Here is a 23,057-nt window from a genome sequence, read left to right as displayed (position 1 = left end):
GTTCTGCTTTATTATTAGAAAGCCCCACATCAGACCATTTTGGAAACCGATTAGATTTCAAAAATCAGTTTGTGGTATAGCATCCAAGGTCATTTCTTCAAAAGAAAAAAAATAAGAAGTAAAAAAAAATCTCAACTGCAAAGAGAAAGGTGCAGGGGAAAACAACTTACAACAGCACAGATAACTTCTAATAACCTATATTTGGTAAGTCTTAGTTTGAAAGCTATACCAAGATAAGATCCTCAGCTTTCAGTGTACAGCAATCCCTGAGTTACAAACATCTGACTTACAAATGAATCATAGTTAAGAATGTGAGTGAGACAACAGGAAGTGAGAGAAATCTACACCTCAGAAGGGAAATTCCACAACAAGTCAAATTTTTCAAAATCCAAAACTCACAGGGACAGAAAGTGAGCTGAAATCTTTTGAACAGGAGCACAGACAGCAAAACAGACACCATAGTGTCTTAGCCCTTCCCTATGAAAGCACACTGGGTGACCTTCTCGCAGGTGTGGAAATAATCTCCCAAGTCTGTTATACATCTACAAAATGTGGAACGTCTACAGATGTCACACTCAACTTTGGGAATGGTTCAATCAGCGTTGCCTCTGAAAAATCCTGCAACACTCTTAGGAAGACAGGTGGACAAATATCAGCATTCTGAAAGAAGCAAAGATCACCAATATTGAAGTGAGGATCCTCCACCAACTTCTCTGGACTGGCCATGTTGTCTGAATGCCTGATCAGAGTCTCCAAAAACAGTTATAATACTCTCAACTCAAGAATGGAAAACCTATGATTATGTATTTGGCTGGAGCTACCTTTTAAAAATGCACCTGTTCAAACTTACAAACAAATTCAACTTAAGAACAAACCTACAGAACCTATCTTGTTCATAACTTAAGGACTGCCTGAACTTTATTGCTTGGTTGTGATCCTATTGGCCATTCCGTTTGCTTGGTTATTGTTGTTGATAATTATTTTTTCTAAAAAACAAAAACAAACTCTGAGTTTTATTTGTGATCTTTTCTGTTGATATGACAGCCATTTTATTTGCTCTCATTTTTTTAAACTCCTGTGTTCCTTGGGGGCTTTTGAAGTCCTACTGTTAGCAGTTGGAGAGCTGGAAGAGCTTTGCTGAATGAAGGATACTTGAAAGGCATAAATTCATATCCATCCTGAATGTATTTTTAATAAAATACAAGGAGACAGAAGTAGATCTGGGAATAAACATTGCTTTCACTCACAACATGCGATGATATTATATATGACACAAAAATGATGCTGCAATCATTTACACTGCAATGTATTTGTGCAAAGGATAAATCCTTCCTCTAAATTAAGTACACACATGAAAAAAGAAAGAAAGTGAAGTTGGTACCAACTGTACTTTTTCACATAATGCAGGGGGGGAAAATCAGTGAAATTTTAATGTCATTTGCAAGTTAATATTTATTCTACAATATTTATTTATTTATTTATTTACAGCATTTATACCCCACCCTTCCCACCCCGAAGGGGACTTAGAGTGGCTTACACACATACTTCAAACATTTAATGCCAATTATACAATTAACAAGGACAAACAACACAAACAGAGATAACAGCAGTTTTCCCCATCTTATTTCCAGCATCTTGGAGGCTGTGCTCAACTTTGGCCACTGGGGTGTGCTGTTGCTCCATCTTAGCCCTGTGTGCACATCCTTGATGTGAATGCATTCTAGAATCTCTCATACAGTTCCCAGCAATTACTGCAAATCCCAGTATCTATAGCCAGCATACTCAATGGGAGCTGCAGTCCAAGAACCTCATGAGAGCTGTACTTTGCCTACCACATCTTACAGGAATTCACGTACCCGGCATTGACTGTTTGCCGTATATATGCTGTGATCTGCCCTGAGTCCCTTCGGGGTGAGAAGGACAGAATATAAATGTTTTAAATAAATAAATAACAGCCCTCGTTCAAACAGCTCCTAAGTAGAGCACTATAGAAATGTTAACAACTGTTTCAGCCCTTGATATATGGGAAGAAATTTGTGTGAGATGTGCTTAATAAACAAGTTTTATTGCCCCAGTTTTAGTCTACACCTTAATAGCCTTCTAAAATGTATAGCTAAGGAAACTGTCAGAAAAGGTAAAGTGATCAGAATCTTGCTACTCCAAAACAATTTGCAAACTTGTATTCTCATCTCATTTCAAGGATTTTTACCTAATTGAAAACCTGTACCCTTCTCTTGCTGCTTTAGGTTGTATTTGTCTGCTTTGTAAGAGGCAGGGGCAGCTCAACCCATTACGCAAAGTCAGCATTAGTTGATTTTGCCCAGGGGTGCTCTTGAGGCGCTCTTGCGGGAAAATAGACCTTGACATAGGCGAGTTGTAGTTAGTGGGATGTAGAGTTCATCTAAAATCAAAGAGCATTCTGAACTCCACCAATGATGGAATTGAACCAAATATGGCACACAGAACTCCCACGACAAACAGAAAATATATATCAGTGATTGGTGGGGGCACCAAAATACTGTTTGCTTACCGTTGAAAATTACCTAGGGCCGCTTCTGGTAAGAGGCCTATGTCTCACATTGGTTTCAGAGGACAGTGCGAAATCAAACTGGTTATTAACAGTTTATTTTCATTTTAACAAACAGAAGAATGTTGACCAGACTTTAAATCGAAGTCTACAGTCTTAAACATACCAGTGTATTATCTACTCTGAAACACAAAATATATACAGAATTCAACATTTATTTCACAATTGACCTGATTCCACTTATGATAGACACACTTTGAATGTGTTCTACTGGGTTTGCTATCTGGATATAATTATATGGCATATATGAAATATGGAGTTGAAATATGTGTGCATATTAAGTAACTGTTTAAAAAAACATCACAATATTCTCCCAAATGAAAAAGTGAATGCTCTAGTATTTCCAAATAAGGTTTTTATGGTGCCTCATTTTCTACTTCTAAACTTCTTGTCAATTTTTCTTCGCTTTTTTTGCGAAATACAAAACAATGCATAGCATGTATTCATTAGTAGCACTAAAAGCTGTCCATTTAGAAGCATACAGTATCAAAGTGCAAAAAAAGATTGCACTAAATTAAGGAAGGGAGGGGAGAGGACAGACACTAATGCATGGTGTTTATTCATTAGTAACACTAAAAGCTATCCATTTGGAAGCAAATAGATTTATCGTGGGCAGGAACACGAAAATAGGGATTATTCCTTATATAGGAACTGTTGAGATATATGTATATATATAATCATAGGAAAACAATTTAAGATGTTTAAGTATAGGATAAATGTCTAATGTAAGCTTGTTTATTGGTAGTCCTTTGCTGCCAGTATGAATCCACTTCCCCACCTAAATCCTAACTTGTTTCCTGATCCCATTACTTTTAATTTGTTTTGTTCAGCACAGAAACAAAGGAAGACATTTTAACCTATTAGTCACTCCACAGAAGTAGGCAGACACCCACTCACTTCAAGTGGTTTTTCCCCCCTCCTTTTTCTTCAAGGCACTGAAGAAACCAAGGAAGTTTCTGGAAAAGATAAAACATACCTGTAAATGAACAGCAGCAGAGCATCACTTTGGCTGTTGTTTTCTGTTTATCGAGCTTCTCTTAGCTTTTTGAAAGAGCATTTCCCAATCTCCCCACCCTCTGATTTTCTGAAAAGGCAACATTTCTCAATTGAAGTAACCCATTATTGAAGGAGAACAGAAAATATAGACCTGCTGGATCTTTTGAACAGCGTTTCTCAACCTGGGGGTCGGGACCCCTGGGGTGGGTCACAAGGGGGTTTTAGATGGGTCACCAAAGACCATCGGAAAATATATATTTCTGATAGTCTTAAGAACTCCTTAAGACCTCTCTGCCTGTCCTTCTCTTCCTTTTTGGAAACAGAATTCGAATCGTCCCACCAACAGCTCTCCTCCGCTTTGATTTATTGGCCTCTCTGCCAAGGGAAGGACTGTTTCTGAGACTCCAAGCGGGGAGGGGAGAGCAGGCATGCTTGGTGCATGACAGTGTTATGTGCAAGTGTGGGCGAGGGAGAATGTGTGAGGCTGAAGGAAGGCTCGCGCCAGCAAGTCCCTTCAAGGCATGGGGGTTCTGTGTGGGAAGTTTGGCCCAATTCTATCATTCGTGGGGTTTAGAATGCTCTTTGATTGTAGGTGAACTATAAATCCCAGCAACTACAACTCCCAAATATCAGGATATATTTTCCACAAACACCATCAGTGTTCACATTTGGATATACTGAGTATTCATGCTAAGTTTGGTCTAAATGTATCATTGTTTGAGTCCACAGTGCTCTCTGGATGTAGGTGAAGTACAACTCCAAAACTCAATGAAATGAAATGCAAAGATACAGAATGGGGGACGCCTGGCTCGAGAGCAGTACGTGTGAAAAAGATCTTGGAGTCCTCGTGGACAACAAGTTAAACATGAGCCAACAATGTGATGTGGCGGCAAAAAAAGCCAATGGGATTTTGGCCTGCATCAATAGGAGCATAGTGTCTAGATCTAAGGAAGTAATGCTACCCCTCTATTCTGCTTTGGTTAGACCACATCTGGAATATTGTGTCCAATTCTGGGCACCACAATTCAAGAGAGATATTGACAAGTTGGAATGTGTCCAGAGGAGGGCGACTAAAATGATCAAGGGTCTGGAGAACAAGCCCTATGAGGAGCGGCTTAGGGAACTGGGCATGTTTAGCCTGAAGAAGAGAAGGCTGAGAGGAGATATGATAGCCATGTATAAATATGTGAGAGGAAGCCACAGGGAGGAGGGAGCAAGCTTGTTTTCTGCTTCCTTGGAGACTAGGACGCGGAACAATGGCTTCAAACTACAAGAGAGATTCCATCTGAACATTAGGAAGAACTTCCTGACTGTGAGAGCCGTTCAGCAGTGGAACTCTCTGCCCCGGAGTGTGGTGGAGGCTCCTTCTTTGGAAGCTTTTAAGCAGAGGCTGGATGGTCATCTGTCAGGGGTGATTTGAATGCAATATTCCTGCTTCTTGGCAGGGGGTTGGACTGGATGGCCCATGAGGTCTCTTCCAACTCTTTGATTCTATGATTCTATGATTCAAGGTCAATGCCCACCAAATCCTTCCAGTAATTTTCTGTTAGTCATGGAAGTTCTGTGTGCCAATTTTAATTCAATTCCATTACTGGTGGAGTTCAGAATACTCTTTGATTGTAGGTGAACTATAAATCCCAGCAACTACAACTCCCAAATGACAAAATCAATCCCCGCCCCCAACCCCACCAATATTCAAATTTAGGCATATTCGGTATTTGTGCCAAATTTGGTCCATTGAATGAAAATACACCCTACACAACAGATATTTACATTACAATTCATAACAGTAGCAAAATTGTAATTATGAAGTAGCAATGAAAATAATGTTATGGTTGGGGGTCACGGCATTAGGAAGGTTGAGAAACACTGCGTTAGAATAAAATTGCCCTACCTCACATGTGGCATTTAATGGAGACAATGGTGTTAGAAACTGATTGATGTCCAACCATATTTCCACAAGCTGTTGTGCAGGGTGTAGTTAAAACAGAAAAAGCTATTTATGTTTCTTTGATGTATTTCCTCTTGTCATGCCTTATCGGGTGGTCCCACACCTCTGGAGTAATGTTATTGGGATATTTAATCTCTCCTTAGCCATTTAGATGCATCCCTTTCATAGATAAAAATGGGCCGCACATGACGAAGCAACACCAATGAAGTCAATATGGCAAAAGTGATTAATGTGGAAGAATAGACTAATTAGAGAGGCTGCAGCAGCTTGTGTTGTCTAAATTTACAGGGTAGGGCAGGAATCAGATGCTTTCTGTCTATTATCTTCACTAAGTTCATTGAGTGCAATACACAGTGCAGATTTAGTGCGGTTTGATACCACTTTAATTCCCATGGCTCAATGGTAGAGAATCTGGGATTTTGTATTTTGGTGAGAAATCAGCACTCTTTGGCAAAGAAGGCTAAAGACCTTGTAAAACCACAACTCCCATAATTCCATACCACCATACCAAGTGATCTCAAACTGCATTAATTCTACATTGTAGGTGAACTCTCAGATTATTACACCAATGGAAGCAAGCTGAGGACAAAGGAGGAGAGAGGGATTGAGGCGGAAACTGGAACATTTTTTAAGCAACTGAAAAATTGAGACAGAACATTAATTTGGATTTCCCTGTCAAATCATAGAATCGCAGAATCATATAATCATCGAATTGGAAGAAGCCACATGGGACATCTAGTCCAACCCCCTGCCATGTGGGAAAAGTACATTCAAAGGAACCCAAAGAGATGGCCACCCAGCCTCTGTTTAAAAGCCTCCAAAGAAGGAACTTCCATCATACTCTGAGGCAGAGAGTTCCATTGCTAAACATACCCAGCTCTTTAAGATGCTCCTCATAGGGCATGGTCTTCAGACCTTTGATCATTTTAGTTGCCCTCCTCTGAACACCTTCTAGCTTGTCAACATCTCTTTTAAACTGTGGTGCCCAGAATTGGACACAGTATTCCAGGTGAGGTCTGACCAAAGCAGAATAGAGAGGCACCATCACTTCCCTTGATCGGTGTAGACACTATACACCTTTTGATGCAGTATAAAATTCCACTGGATTGTTTAGCTGTTGTGTCACACGTTTGGTCATGTTTAACATGTTGTCCACTGAGACTCTAAGATCTTTTTCGCATGGACTGTTGCTGAGACAGAATTAAACATTACTTTGAAGAAAATGGAAGATGCTGGGAGCTGGGGTAGGTTTATGGCTCAAGGGAACATCTGAATCTCTTTATGCAATCTGATATCTTGTCAAAAACAAAGACCATCATGCTTACCTTTTAAATTGCAGATTCCGCTCATGAGTTGGTAATATTCTGCCATGAATTTTCACGTAACACATTTTGAAGATTAGAGGGTGTTCTTTAGAACAGAATTATCAGGTTGTGGGCCATCCAATCCAACCCCCAGCCAAGAAGCAGGAAAATTACATTCAAAGCACAAACCTCAGGTATTCGTAGGAAGTTACCAGAGACATTAAATGGAACCAGTGCTATAACTGTGTTGGTGAATGGGCCTTAGACACAGGCAGGCCAAGCCATCCAAGACAGATGCCATCCTGCACCCAAAAAGAACACCCAAAAAGAAAAAAAAACCCTATTATTAAAAAGACAGAGTAATTCTTAACTTCCATTAGTTTCCATATCAGGTTGTTTGAAAGCCATTCTTGTTTTATTCCAGACTTCAAAAGAACTATCCAATGTGCTGAGCTCATTTTGGGAATAATGTACAACACTGTGGAGAGCTCATTTATCATGTAAAATTGGATTCATTGAGGCCACACACACATCCCATCATGGGTAATGCCAGTTGCCCCTGGTAGAAAGCCAATTTATACAAAGTTGCATAACCTGAAAAGAGGATTTCTGTGCTAGACTCTGGACAACACTGATTCAGAAAAAGAGTTGTCTGCTCAACTTTATTGTTCAGCATCATGGTGGTTTCAAGGCCAGTTTATGTGTGTGTGTGTGTAATGAAAAAAAATCATAGATTAACTATGAAAAACCTTCATAATAGCCTTTGTACATTTCTTTGAAGGTGTCACAGGCATAGCAATGTTATGGTTTTGAGGCTTCGTGCCTTCTGGAAGCACAGACATATTTTAGATGTGGGCAACAAGAAGTTTAATAAAAGAGGGTTTAAGTCAGTCATTTACTAAGAAAAAACTTTTAAGTGATCGCTGTACCACACATTAAAATTCACAATGTCCCAACACACACATAGAGAGAGCAATGACTCATACACTTAATGTTTCAAGAAGGTTTTGGTTGCTAGGGTACATATAATCAGTGTGACATCTAAAGTTCCTGTTAAAAAGAATTTTAGGTTTTGGAATGTAAGGAACAAAGCTTCACGTTTATTACCTTCATAAATAGCCCTTCTTGGTATTTAATTATGCAAATCAGGTTTGACATGTTAAAAGTCTTCAAGAAAAAAATGACTTTAGAGTTTGAAATCTCCATCTGATCACTTATATGATACACATTTTTGGGGCATGATCCTTTCATTTCTAAGCTGAACTCAAAATGCCTCTAAATAGTTAGGAACATGAAAAGGGCAAGAAAGGACTTGAACCGCCCCAACACTATGCTGGTGCAGGAGCCCGCCTTTGAAAAGATCTGGAAATATTGGAACACTAAGAGTCCTATGATAAAATAGTGAAGAGTAGAGACATCACACTGGCAACGAAGATCCACATAGTTACAGCAATGGTATTCCCCGTAGTAATCTATGGATGTGAGGGCTGGACCATAAGGAAGGCTGAGTGAAGGAAGATAGATGCTTTTGAACTGTGGTACTGGAGGAAAATTCGGAGAGTGTCTTGAACCGCAAGAAGATCAAACCAGTCCATACTCCAGGAAACAATGCCTGGCTGCTCACTAGAGGAAAGGATATTAGTGGCAAAGATGAAGTACTTTGGCCACATAATGAGAAGACAGAAAAGCTTGGAGAAGATAATGATGCTGGAAAAATGGAAGGAAAATGAAAGAGGGGCCGACCAAGGACAAGATGAATGGACTGGCTTGACCTTGAAGGTGCTGGGGATTGGCCCAGTTCACTTCTGAATTCCACACTGTTCCTACAGACTCTGTAGGAACAGTGTGGAATTCAGAAGTGAACTGGGCCAGCAACGGAGAAGGAGGGAAGAAGAAAGCACAGACAGAGAAAGCAAAAGAATGCAGAAGTTTTCTTAAATACATTCAAAATAATAGCCACAACAATTAACTACCACACAGCTTAGTGGGCCTTTATTCTTACATCATGTAGGACAGGTCCTGCCCAAGAAACTGTACACTAGAAAATGTAGGGGGTTATGCTAAGATAAAAGAAGCAATACTGGGCATGCTCAACATTTCTGAGGACATCTACTGATGTTAGCTGTGATAAGTCTACAGAGCATTAATCCCAGGACTCTGATTCAAAAAATATATACCAACTGACTGATGGTTGAAACAGCTGCCTGAATTGCTTTCGAGATACTTAAGTTCGTATTGATTGAACAATATGTTCCTAAAATGGGGTTGGATAAAATGCCGTCAACACTGGAAGCAGCCATCATACTGCTGAAAGCCTTTACTAAAGTGGATGAAATCAAATTGATGTGATGGAAGCAAGGACCAAAGGGTACCGGCTCACTTTTCTAGACCTATTTGCCCTCCAAAATCATAAAACTACTGATATAAGAAAGCATTGTTCCAGGTGATCCAGAGAATATGAGAAACAGCTTCTAAGCCCCTAAGTTGTTTTATGTCTGGGCTTGAGGGGTACTTTCTATAAGACTGCCCAATCAAACAGTGTTCATGTGCTGAGGCATCAGCAATCTTATGCAGAGAAGGCTAAAGACCTTGTAAAATTACAGCTCCTCTGTGGTAATTAAAGTGGTCTCAAGCTGCATTAATTTTACAGTGTAGATACACCTTGAATCTCATAGAAGAAAACCTCTGTCTCTTGATACATTTTGTTTCCCCCAGCCCTGCTTCTTGAGCCTTCAAACCAAGTCTTCTCAATGTCCCCTTCACAGGATGATACCATCCTTGGGGCAAGAAGCCCTAGTGGGAAGAGACTGGATCCATTTATGGCTCTAATTTACTCGAAAAGTGGGCCTGGCAACCAATAAAATAAATACCCTGTAATAATAATAATAATCATCATCATCATCTTTATTTCCTGGAGGGAAATCAGGGTGGCTAACATGAGGTGAAGCCCAAAGTAAAACAATATAATTGATCACACAATAACAAAAATACATCAACAAAATATGAAATAACAAATAAAATCAACATTATAAAATAGCATGATAAAATCAGACACAGAGGACAGGCCAATTGTATGAGGTAAAATATTAAAAGGTTAAACCCTGGATGAGATAGGGATAAAAGTGTATTTGTAAGAGAGGAGTTTGACAGGGAGAAATAGTGGGATTTGGCCTTTGTAGGGGAAAGGGGAAGGTACTTTATTCTGAGAGCAGCTACGGTTAAAACGACCAGATGGGTTGAGTGCTCACTCTCCAAAGGCACATCGGAAGAGCCAAGTTGTTAGATCTTTCTTAAAAGCAGCTAGGGTGGGGGCTTGCCTGATCTCCCTAGGTAGCGAGTTACAAAAGCAGGGGGCCTCAGCAGAGAAGGCCCCCTCCTCGTTCCCACAAGTCGAGCCTGTGATAGGGGAAGGGGCGAGAGAAGGGCCTCCTCGGAGGATCAAAGAGATCATGCAGGTTTGTAGTAGGAGATGCGGTCACAAAGGTAGGTGGGTCCCAAACCGTTCCGGGCTTTGTAGGTAATAACTTGCATCTTGAATTGGGACCGGAAGATAAATGGCAGCCAATGGAGCTCCTTAAACAGGAGGGTTGACTGCTCCCTGTAATTTGCCCCAGTTTGAAGTCTGGCTGCCAAACATTGGACCAATTGAAGTTTCTGGGCCCTCTTCAAGGGAAGCCCCACGTAGAGTGCATTGCAATAGTCCAATCTAGAAGTAACTAAGGTGTGGACGACTGTGGTCAGATCAGGCTTCGTGAGGTATGGTCACAGCTGGAGCACAAGTTTTAATTGTGCAAAGGCCCTCCCGGCCACCGTTGGCACCTGCGCATCAAGCGTCAGCACTGAGTTCAGGAGGACCCCCAGGTTGCTGATCTGTGCCTTCAGGGGGAGTGCAACCCTATCCAGCACTGGTTGCCACCCAATAGCCTGGTCAGGCATACGACTGACCTGCAGGACCTCTGTTTTGTTGGGATTGGTCTTCAGTTGTTTGCCCTCATCCAGATTGACACAGCAGCCAGGCATTGGTCCAGCATCCAAGGGGCTTCCTTGGATTCGGGTGGGAAAGAGTACTGGAGTTGAGCATCATCCGCGTAGAGATGGCACCCAACTCCAAAACTCCGGATGACCTCTCCCAGCGGTTTCATATAGATGTTAAAAAGCATGGGGGACAGAATGGAACCTTGTGGGACCCCACAGGTCAATGGCCAGGGGTCCAAGCAGGTGTCACCCAGCATAAAACCTTGCTCCCAAGTGCCATTCCAGAAAGCCGACCCAGAAGGATACCATGGTCGATGGTATCGAAAGCAGCTGAGATATCCAAGAGAACCAGCAGGTTCACACTCCCCCTGTCCAGTTCCCTGCGGAGGTCATCTACCAAGGTGACCAAAGCCATCTCGGTACTGTGCCAGGGTCTGAAACCAGACTGTGATCGATCTAGAAAATCAGTGTCGTCTAGGAACCCCTGGAGCTGCGAGGCAACCACCCGCTCCAGCACCTTGTCCAAAAAAGGGAGGTTGGAGATTAGTCTGTAATTATTAAGCACGGAAGGGTCAAGGGAGGTCTTTTTCAGTAATGGTTTTCCCACCACCTGCTTAAGGCAGGACGGGAATTTCTCCTGGACCAAAGTTGCATTTATGACGGAACAAACCAATTCAACAATCCACCCCTGGCCAGTTTAACTAGCCAGGAAGGGCAAGGGTCCAGGGCACAAGTGGTCACCTTCACAGCCCCAAAGATCCCTCCACGTCATCAGGCAATACAAGCCAAAAAGAATCACATAAAATCGGACAGACAGGTGCCTTGGTTACCTCATTTGGCATTGCACTTAAACTGGTGTCTAGCTCGAGACGTATCTGAGTGACTTTGTCTGCAAAATGATGAATGAAATCGCTACACCGAGTTGCCGAATCCTCGGGGCGCTGTCCACCACAGGTGGGTGGAGCTTCCCAACAACCTGGAACAACTCTGATGGCCTATTGGCTGCAGATACTATGTGGGCAGTCGAAAAACTTTCTCGGCTGCCCGCAGAGCCGCGGAGTAAGCCCTAATAGCGGCTTTAGCCTGTACTCGGTCAGAGACATCATGAGATTTTCTCCAGATGCACTCCAGACCCCTTCTCACACGTCTCATCACTGCCATGCTCCTCAGAAACCAAGGAGTTGGTGCAACTCTACACAGCGAGAGGGGACGTTCGGGAAATTCACATATTCTGAGCTTCTGTTTCTGTGGGCAGCAATCTCTCAGCTTCAAGTGAACCATATAACTAGATAAACAGGGTTGGGCTTGTTTAGGCTGCATATAAATGAACAATGGATTTTGGTGATATCTGGCTGGGAAACAGCTAGAGGGGCTTGCCCAGTCTTCCTGTTCACAGGGGATTACTTTGCAGGATCATGTAGAGTTTACTGTCTCTGGGCTATGTCTTAATACATTTTATAAAGCAGTTTATACATTTTATATATATGAAATGGATACAGTACACAAAATTATACAAGTTATATAGAAAGTCATGAAGAATATATACAATTTATGAATGGGTTAGATATGATAGAGTTTAGGGGTTTACAGTTGCTGATGGGTCGGTTTGAAGAAAGGGTCTTTTAAAAAAAGGAAAATCGTACATTTATTTCTGAGCCCTTGGTGAACTATAAATCTTTGGGAGGGGGTGGAGTTACCATGGTTCAATAACACAGTAACTGTCTATTGTGCTTCTGAAATAATTCTGTAACAGAAAAGCAAACAATGAGCTCACAAGCAGAACAAAAGATCATTCAATCAGCCATAATGAGTCATATCAGAACACTGTTTTTACTACAGACTTGTGGAGTTTGTCTTTTTTTTTTTTTTTTGAAGAAAAACTGGAATCATGTACTGCACTGCCTTTTGCTAAGGGCAGTTATCTTGCATAGCTCGTTTGTAGAATCTCGTTTATAAGGTACATTTAAATTACAACTAAATCTGACAGGTTTTTTCTCTTTTCCCCAGTTAAACCACAATGATTGTCAACAAATCACAGTAAATTCAGTCTGACTTCAAATGCATTTACATTGTAGAATTAATGCAGTTTGACACTTTAACTGTCGTGGCTCAATGCTATGGAATCATGGGAGTTGTAGTTTTATAAGGTCTTTAGCATTCTCTGTCAAATGATTCCATAGTGCCTTCTTCACACTCTTTAGAATTATACCCCACTATCATATTACTCTTCCTTACTTTTTTCTCTACTAAGTTGCCTCATATATTGTATTTTCTTTCTTTATATTGCACTAAATGCCCATTCCCTCAATACTTTTGGTTGTATAGGCTGAGTTTTCCTTATCTGAAATGCTTGGGGCCAGAAGAAGTTTAGATTGCAGATTTGTTCAAATTTTGGAATACCTGTATTTGCATATCGGCACATAATGAGATAACTTCGAGGTGGAACCCAAATCGAAACACAACATTCATTGATATTTCACATGCACCTTCTACATAGAACCTGAAGGCAATTGTATATAATATTTTAAATAACTGTATGCATAAAACAAAGTTTGGGTACTCCGAACCACCAGAAAGCAAAGGTACCAGCCACTCATTTGGACAATTCTGGAACAAAATTCCAGATAAGAAAGGTTCGACCCAGAATCTTAGCCTCTTTTCAGTCACTACAATTTCATTTTAAAGATGCAACAGGCAAAGATACATGCAGTGTTCCAAATGGGAGGATATGTAACATTATATCACAGGCAAGTTTATTTTCAGTTATTGATTTATCTCAGCATTTCTCAACCTGGGGGTCGGGACCCTTGGAGGCAGGCCCGCAGCCAGGATTTGTATCATTACCCCAATACCCCCATGCATATGGGATAAATTGAGCATGGTGATCAGATCATGATATGAATAAACATAACAGTTTAAATAATGTACCAGTAAGGCCTTCTCGTGGACCACCCTGAGAATTCAGGCAGGCTATGGGCCTGCTTGGAGTGGTTATGAGGGGGTGTCAAGAGACCATCTGAAAACACAGTATTTTCTGTTGGTCATGGGGGTTCTGTGTGGGAAGTTTGGCCCAGTTGGTGAAGTTCAGAATGCTTTTTTCTTGTAGGTGAACTATAAATTCCAGCAACTACAACTCCCAGATGTCAAGGTTTATTTTCTCAATTCTCCTCCAGTGTTCACATTTGGGCATATTGAGTATTTATGCCAAGTTTGGTCCAGAGTGCTCTCTGTATATTGGTGAACTACCATTCCAAAACTCAAGGACAATGCCCACCAAACCCAGTATTTTCTGTTAGTCACAGGAGTTCTGTGTGCCAAGTCTGGTTCAATTCCATCATTGGTGGAGTTCAGAATTACTCTTTGATTGTAGGTGAACTATAAATCCCAGCAACTACAACTCCCAAATGACAAAATCAACCCCCCCCCAACCCCACCAGTATTCAAATTTGCATATATCAGGTATTTGTGCCAAATTTGGTCCAGTGAATGAAAATACATTCTGCATATTTATATTACAATTCATAACAGTAGCAAAATTACAGTTATGAAGTAGCAACGAAAATAATTTTATGGTTGGGGGTCACCACAACATGAGGAATTGTACTAAGGGGTCACAGCATTTGAAAGGTTGAGAACCACTGATTTACCTGAAAGATATTTTCAAATACAAATATCAGAGAAAATAAAACTTCCTTTTTTCATTGAATTATTTGTGCATTTCAGTATTGATCTCTTGTTTTTGTTTGGAGACCATATTCAGATAGTGAGTTTTATAGAAAGGACAGGGAATTCGTGGCCTTCCAGATTCCATCCCCCATCATTCTTAACCATTGATTATACTGACTAGGGCTGTTGGGGGTGCATCTTGCAGTTTAAGAAAAAATCATTAGCACACCGTATTATGTCACTATCTTGTTTTAGAACCTAATACACTATTCCCCAACACCTGAGAAAGGTGTACAAAATTTTGTCACAAGTACATGGAGAACCCAAATAGTATCTATCACCGGCCTCCCTGAGGAATTTCATTTCTTACTTTTCTTGCCATTCAAAGCTTCTCTCCCTATCCAAAGAGCAGCTACAGAAAAGCTATTTTTGTTGCAACCATGGTGAGAAGAGAAGGATTAAAACACCCTCTCATTATTTCCTGCAGTCCTCCTGCTGGGATAGTTGGGACCTGTGGCCACTCTTTCTATTTTCCATGCTTGCACATGAATTGCATGCAAAAGCATCCTAAAATCATATGCCCCGACCCAGATCATAAGCCTATCATTGCTGTATGTGTTGCTTCAGCAAGTCTTTATATGCATTCTTTTAAAAAGAAAGTCTCCTGAATGATACAGGATTTGCTAAACTGGGTGAGAGATGCCATAGTGTTCTGCAGTGAGTATAGGGGATTTGTAAAAACAGCATTCCTTGGGTTAGGACTAACAAACTAACGCTGGCCAAAGTGATGTTGCTAATTAAATTTAATATAGAATGTTATGTGGAAGACAAAGAAAACTTGCTTTCTACTGCTCCAGAGACTAGGGGTCCATCTACTGTAGAATGAATAGTTTGACATCTCCTTAACAGTCATGGCTAAATGCAATGAATCCGTGGTCATTGCAGTATTACAAACTCTTTAAGAGAGTCTCATCAAACTACAAACCCCAGGATTCCATAACATTAAGCCATGGCAGTTTATGTAGTGTCATACTGCATTAATCTACAGTGTACAGTTCACCTAGGACACAAACCAGTAGATTCAATTTCTTCTAAATGTTATGAAAAACACCTTGATGGTAAGAAGTAGATTCTCCATTTTTAAAGGTCTTTTAACAGAGGTTGAATGACCATCTTTCAGGCGTGCCTTAATTGAGTATTTCTGCAGGGCAATGAGTTGGGATACCTTCCAACTTGATGACTCTCTACATTACTACATTACCCAGAAGTATTGTTGCTAACAGGAAAAAGACTTTTCCTATACTATCTCAGTCCATGGAAGAAACTTTGCCTTATCTGGCTAAAATCTTAAGTGCATCACTAGCAGAACCTCTCAAAACCTTTTAAGTGTTGGCTTTGCAGTTAGCTCTTGGTTTCAAACAGGAAGTAGACTTTAGGTGTGGTGGTTGTGTCAGCTTGACATAGCTAATAGAAAGGCCTGTTTTCACTATATTCAGCAGCAGAAAACCAACCTCCCTGAAGAGGTTGTGCTACAGCAACCACTAAACTGTTCTCTCCACACCTTCAAAGAAAAATTTAGCTGAGTTTTCAGGCAGATACAGATGGCCAAGAAACTTTAAAAATGCATGTTTCATTTTATAAAAGTAACAAGTGTTTCTGCATTGAATTGTCAACCTCTAAAAAAATGTTAATATAACATAGGGCTCTGGTTTTGATGAGATATCCATGTCACCAGACTTTCACCCTTTTCAGAAATCATGATCATTTCAGGATCAGAACAGTTGAGTATTGGTGTTCTTCGTCATTTAGCCACATTCAACCACAGAAAGAAAATGAACATTCTGGTTAAATGTATTCCTGGGATTAAGACACCCTATATATGCTAATCTCTCAAAAAGGCTTACTGAACACCATAGGACTTTCATTTGAATAGATGTGTATAATTCTGCTATTTAAAAAAGTATTGGGTTGTTGAGAGTTTTTCAAGCTGTATGGCCATGTTCCAGTAGTATTCTCTCCTGATGTTTCACCTGCATCTGTGGCTGGCATGTCCAGGCATTTTGGTTGAAAGCACTGCCTTTAAAGTGTGTGCATAGGTATTTTCTTTGTTTATAATACTTGGCCTTCTTTATTTTAATGACAAATAGTGTACACCTGGTATCGAAATAAGTTTGGTTCCAACATCCCTGTATACCAGTGGTTCCCAACCTGTGGGCCATGAGACCTAAAATAAGATCAGCATCTCTAGATTATTAAATATGGTTTTCTGTGGGTGAGCAGACGGCAACTACTGGATAGCATATGTTCTGTATCAGAAACTAGAGCTGATGTGGTCAATAACCAAACTGAATCTAAAGTTGACCAATAACCCTTTTGGTACTAATGTTGGAGAGTGGTCCCTGGTCAAAGTGGTCCCTGATCAAAAAAAGGTTGGGAACGACTGCTGTATACACTGAAATCCATGGCTGCTCATATTACATTTTACACAATAATATAGCAAAATTGTATCCCTTATATAAAATGGCAAAAATAGGGTTTGCTTTTGAGAGTATTAAAAATGTTTTCAAGTTGTGGATGTTTGAATATGTGGATGCAAATGCAACAGAAACGGAAGTCCATTGGTACTAGGGCGTTCTTCCTATTGTTCAGATGGAATCTTCTTTCTTCTAATTTGAAGTCATTGTTCCACGTCCTAGTCTCCAGGGCAGCAGAAAAGAAGCCAAAATCCCATTGGCTTATGTTTTTTTTTTTTTTTTGCTGCTGCATGACATTGTTGGCTCATGTTTAACTTGTTGTCCACAAGGACTCCAAGATCTTTTTCACACACCCAAGAAATCTCTCCTAGACCCCAGGTTTTGGAAAACACCTGATTTGACAACTGTACTATGGACCCTGCAGCCAAAATCCCAAATGACTCCTCAAGAGGCATTAGCCCTTCTCAGATCAAAATTATGTAGAAAAGTTCCATATAGTTCTCCATAGTTCATCTGAAAAAAAAATTAAATCATCATCAGCTGGTGCCTTAGAGTTGTCACTCCTTAACCATATAATTTGGCTATGCTTCCCCCCTCCTCCCCTTGTCATAACTTTCAGTACATCACTTTCCTATCTCCACTTTCCACACCAACTGAAAGGAAAGAATTGGGCCTTTGAAGATACCTGTCTCTTTGATGTAGGGGAACAAAAAAGGGAAAGTGCTACATGAAAGGCGATTATTATGCTCAGCAGCAGCACTCAAATATCGATTGAATTTCAGACAGTAGCCTGGGCACTACATCAAGTTCCTTAATTTCAATTAGACTCCACAGCATGGTTAGTGTTTTGTGGATTTGTGAACAATGCAAAAATTAGTGAATTATTTCAATAGATATGATTCTTCACAAAGCAGTATCTTCCTCTCTCAAAAAGCCTACAATTTACATTTCAATGGAAGCGAATTTCATTGCATTTGATGCATCGTTTAATCCACAGAGGAGAACTGTAGGCCTTTTTGGAAACTATGTTGTTGTTTGCTTGCCTAAGTAAAAGTTGTTTAAAGCATCATTAGCAAACTTTGTTTAGAAATCTACAGGAGAAAATAAAAATACCACACTGCTTTCTTGTGGAAAATGCATTTAAAAATCTGTTTGCAAGAACAAACAAGCAAATTCCACAGAAACTGAAATGAAGCTAGTTGTTCTAACAGCAGGCCAAACACCCTCAAACAGCTTGTTGTTCTGTGATTTAACTAAAGCTTTGCATCTCCATGCAGACATTTATCTCTGTAAAGCAGAAGAAACAACAGCTAAGGAATCTAAGAAAAAATGACACTTCCCTCTACCCCACCTAATGCTTTTTCCTTGATAAGAAATACCATGACAGATTCATGCGAGCTCTTTGAAACTGAAGCTACTAAGTATAGAAAAGGCAGAAAATTGCAATTTCTCTTGTAAAATTTGATAAAGAATAACAAGTTAGAAAATGCTGCCAGCACTAGCAGAGATAGAGAAGGGTTCGGTATCTCAGATAAGGGCTCCCCCTTGTGTTATAAAGTCCATTGTGCAATAAAAAGAAGTAACTTGACAATGGTGCTGTGTGCTTTGTTGTGTGCCTTCAAATTGCTAACTCAAAATTATCACAGGGCTTTCTTGGCAAGGTTTGTTCAGAGTTTTTACCTTTTGCCATCCTCTGAGGCTTTTCACTATTTTTGCAGCAATAAACTTGCCCAAGATCTCCCAGTGATTTTATTTACTGACAAAATGCTGTGTAGATTTGCCAAAAGTAAGGTAAATGAGGAATTAGGCTTTTAGAAGTTAGTTATTTCCTTCTTTCCAAAGCACGAACCTGAATGGGATGCTAGGCTAAAATGAAGTCTGCATTTTTCATTCTGGAAATACTTTTAAAACAGACATCTAGCATATGCTTAAATGGTAGTTTATCATAAATACAAAAAATTCCCCCCTTTTAATGCAAAAATAATTAAATCAAAAATTTAAGAATGGCATCAATTATCTGATTTTTAAAAGCAGTAAGCACATTTACCTTCTCCTACCAAATTTGTCATCTACCTCTATCACTGTGTTGCATGAAGCCCAACACGAAGTCTGAACAAAACGGAGACCTCCAAATGAAGGCTTCCTAATATACTGGCAAAGGCTATAAAGCTGAACATGAGGCCTAGAACAAGATGGACACCTCCCAATATAATGGCAAGTTTTAACGCCTAATGAGGCCTGAAACAAGAGACTCCACTCTATCATAATTGCAAAAGCTAAGCCTAACATGAAGCCAAAGCTTAACTCCTAACATGAGGCATGCAATAAAATGTAGGCCTTAGTATGTGTTTACACAGTTAATGAGTGGAATGGCCTGTGCCTTCCTGGGGCTGAGAAAGTGTGACTCCCTCCAGACAACAATTCATTAAGCATTATTTTAAAGGAAGGAGTTGTCTGCAATCTTCCTCTGTGGCCTAGCAATCATGACTTGAGGCTGAGAGAGCGTGACTCACCTAGGCAACAATTTATGAAGATTTTCTTCTGGGGGGGACGGGACCTCTGTTATAGGATGTACCTTCCTTGAGGCAACCCAGGAGGGGTACTCTGCTTAGTGCAGCCACCAAACCTCCAACCCTTATGTTCTATTAGAAAATCCCTGCCAATAAATGTCACGGGCAGCAACTGCCCAAACTGTAGAGCGAATTTATTTATTTAAAAAAATTCTATTCTGCCCTTCTCTCCCCACAGGGGACTCAGGGCAGAGCATATATATGGCAAACATTCAGTGTCGGGACATAAAACCATACAAACATTAAAATCACTTATAATCACATTAAACAGTTGCTTAAAAACCATCTCAGGTTTGCCTGGGGCAAAAGCAGAACAATGGGAACCCTTTGGTCCTCTGGAATAGGGGAGGGGAGAGACCAAGGAGGGAAAGCCTAATTCCCCATTAGGAACCTATCTATATATATATATAGATAGATAGATAGATAGATAGATAGATAGATAGCACTATAGCAGGTTTCTAAGCAGACTCAATTCTCAGATCAGTGTATTATGGGAAACATGCCAATTATACAATCCCAAAGAGCTCAAATAAGAGCAATTAATAAGTAGATATCGTGTAAAAGCTTAATGAACAATGGACTTTTAACACCCCCTTCACATACAGTAAAATACACTAACGACACAAAGAGTGAGAGAGAACACAATTCATTTATTATGAAAACAGCTTCCTGAAATCAATCTGAGTAGAGTCAAATATTTATAGATCTTTCTAATGTAGGCATCATCTGGACGCAGTACTTTGAAAATAAAGAGGTGTAAGTAATGTTGTTATCTATAACTAGAAGCGTTTTGTAATGATTTGCAATAAAACAAGGCACCAGGTAAAAGAAAAAAAAGGAACCTCTCTCCTACCCCAACCTGAAGCCAAGAGCACAGCGGGGGGGGGGGGGGGTGTGGAGCAGCCTTAAATAGCCTGCCGTCCTGCCCCACGAGGTCTGGTCTCCCTCATGAGTGCCTTCAAATTCCCCCCTGCACCTTAAGCTTTGCCTACCAGTTGTGAGTGGGCCAACTTGGTTGCTTCCACTATATTGGCTACTAGCCGTCCCCTGCCATGTGTTGCTGTGGTCCAGTCAGTGTATATGTGCTTTGTGTGTGTATATGTGTATATACATGTGTTTGCGTATATATATGTGGTTTTGCGCATGCGAAATATATATTTTCAGCCTCTTCTGCTGTGTTTTTCATGTTTTTATGAGTGATGGTCATGCATTGGCCTGATACGTGCATTGTGTCCAAATTTGGTGTCAAGTCGTCCAGTGGTTTTTGAGTTATGTTAATCCCACAGACAAACATTACATTTTTATTTATATAGACAAGCTGTCCCTTGCCACACATTCCTGTGGCACAGTCTGTGTATATATGTTTTGTGTGTGTGAATATTTGTGTATATGTGTGTATATATGTGTGTGCGTGTGTGTGGTTTTGCACATGTGTTTTATAATTAAAAAGGTGTCAGAAACTTTAGTGCCATTTGAAATATGGGCAGAAGTCAAGCCCCTATATACCACTTAACTACCATGTGATAACTGTGAATCCTTACAAAGGAGCCAGTGTGGTGTAATAGTTTTAGCATTGGACTACGATTCTGGAAACAAGGATTTGAATCTGATTCAGTCTTGGGTAAGACACATTCTCTCAGCATCAGAGGAAGGTAATGGCATGCCTCTTCTGAACAAATTTTGCCCAGAAAATCCTTCTGTGATAGAGTTGTTTTAGGTCAGAAATGACTTGAAGGCATCCAACAGAGTTTTGTGTATTTGCAGGTCTTTTGATCAAAGGGGGAGTGGGCAGTGGTGTTTTATGTCTGCTCTCTTCACAGATCTTTGGATAGCTGACCACCTGATTTATTAGAATGGGAACTTGGGCTAGCCCCTGAGAGCTGATTAGATTCAGATCGGGCGGGGGGGGGGGAGGTTCCAGAGAATGGGGGTGCTATCCGAGTCGTGTGGGGAAGGAGATTTGCGGATCACAAACATACCAGGGAGAAGCGCAACAGAGTCTTTGCGACCCTGGAAAAGGTGGGTAGTGGTAGGCTCCTTGGCAGCCCCCTTGGTCTTAAGGTCCTGTTGATTAATGCCAGATCCGTTAATGGTAAGACCGCGGCCATCCAGGACTTGATCCTGGATGAGAGGGCGGATCTGGCATGCATTACCGAGACCTGGTTGGACGAGGTGGGGGGTGTAAACCTTTCCCAGCTGTGTCCTCCAGGTTTTGGAGTGCATCAACAGGCCAGACAAGGGGGGCGGGGAGGAGGGGTCGCAGTGGTCTTCCGGCAATCCATCGCCGTGACCAGATGCGTTGTCCCGCAAGCTTCTGGGTTTGAGTGCGTCCACTTGAAGGTGGGGAGCCGTGACAGTGTGGGGTTCCTGCTGGTGTATCGCCCACCCCGAGATCCGGCAGCTTCCCTGTCTGAGTTAGCGGAAGTGGTCTCTAATTCGGCCTTGGTCTCCCAGCGCCTGGTAGTGCTGGGAGACTTTAACATCCACGCCGAGACCACTTTATCTGGCGCAGCTCAGGACTTTATGGCCACCATGACGGCCATAGGACTGTCACAGATAATATCTGGCCCCACGCATCAAGCTGGGCACACTCTCGACCTCGTCTTTGTGGCGGACGATGAATTGATCAGAGTGGAAGATCAAAACATCCTTCCAGTGTCATGGTCTGACCATCATCTGATCACATTTAGACTTACTGCGACCCTAAACCTCCGCAGGGGTGGAGGACAAATTAAGATGGTCCGCCCTAGGAGACTGATGGATCCGGACGGATTCCTGAGGAATCTTAGGGTTCTTCCTGCCTTGGAGCCTGGCGATTCTATCGACGCCTTGGTAACTCTCTATAACGGGGAGATGGCCAGGGCGTTAGATACGATCGCACCCGAACGCCCCATCTCGTTGCGTCGTGACAGGCCATCTCCTTGGTTCACCGAGGAGCTGGCTGTGATGAAGCATACGAGAAGAGGGCTAGAGCTCAAATGGAGGAAATCTCGAGATGTATCTGATCGAACACGGGCTAGAGCCTCTCTTAAGGCATACTCCGTGGCCATACGGGCGGCCAGGAAGTCATTCACGACCGCTCGTATAGCATCTGCAGCAAATAGATCATCGGAGCTGTTTCGGGTCGTGGGAGAACTCCTCCACCCACCTGCGGTGGAGGAGGTCCCTGACGACCCCGCAGCTCGGTGTCGCGATTTCGCACACCATTTTGCAGATAAAGTCGCCCAGATACGCCTCGAGCTCGACTCCAATTCCATCGCAGTGCCAGGAGAGGTGACGGAGGCACCTGCTTGTCCAGTTTTATGGGATTCTTTTAGGCTTGTTCTCCCTGAAACAGTGGAGGAGATTCTTGGGGCTGTGAGAGCGACCACCTCATCTCTAGACCCATGCCCATCTTGGCTCATTAAATCAGCCAGAGGGGGGTTGCTTGATTGGTTTGTACTGATTGTCAATGCATCGCTGGAGCAAGGAATTTTTCCATCCAATTTGAAGCAGGCCGTGGTCCGTCCACTTATCAAAAAAACTTCCCTTGAC

Source organism: Anolis sagrei, chromosome 1 (assembly GCF_037176765.1).
Source record: "Anolis sagrei isolate rAnoSag1 chromosome 1, rAnoSag1.mat, whole genome shotgun sequence".
Classification (NCBI taxonomy): domain Eukaryota; kingdom Metazoa; phylum Chordata; class Lepidosauria; order Squamata; family Dactyloidae; genus Anolis; species Anolis sagrei.
Note: the sequence above shows the minus strand (reverse complement) of the source record.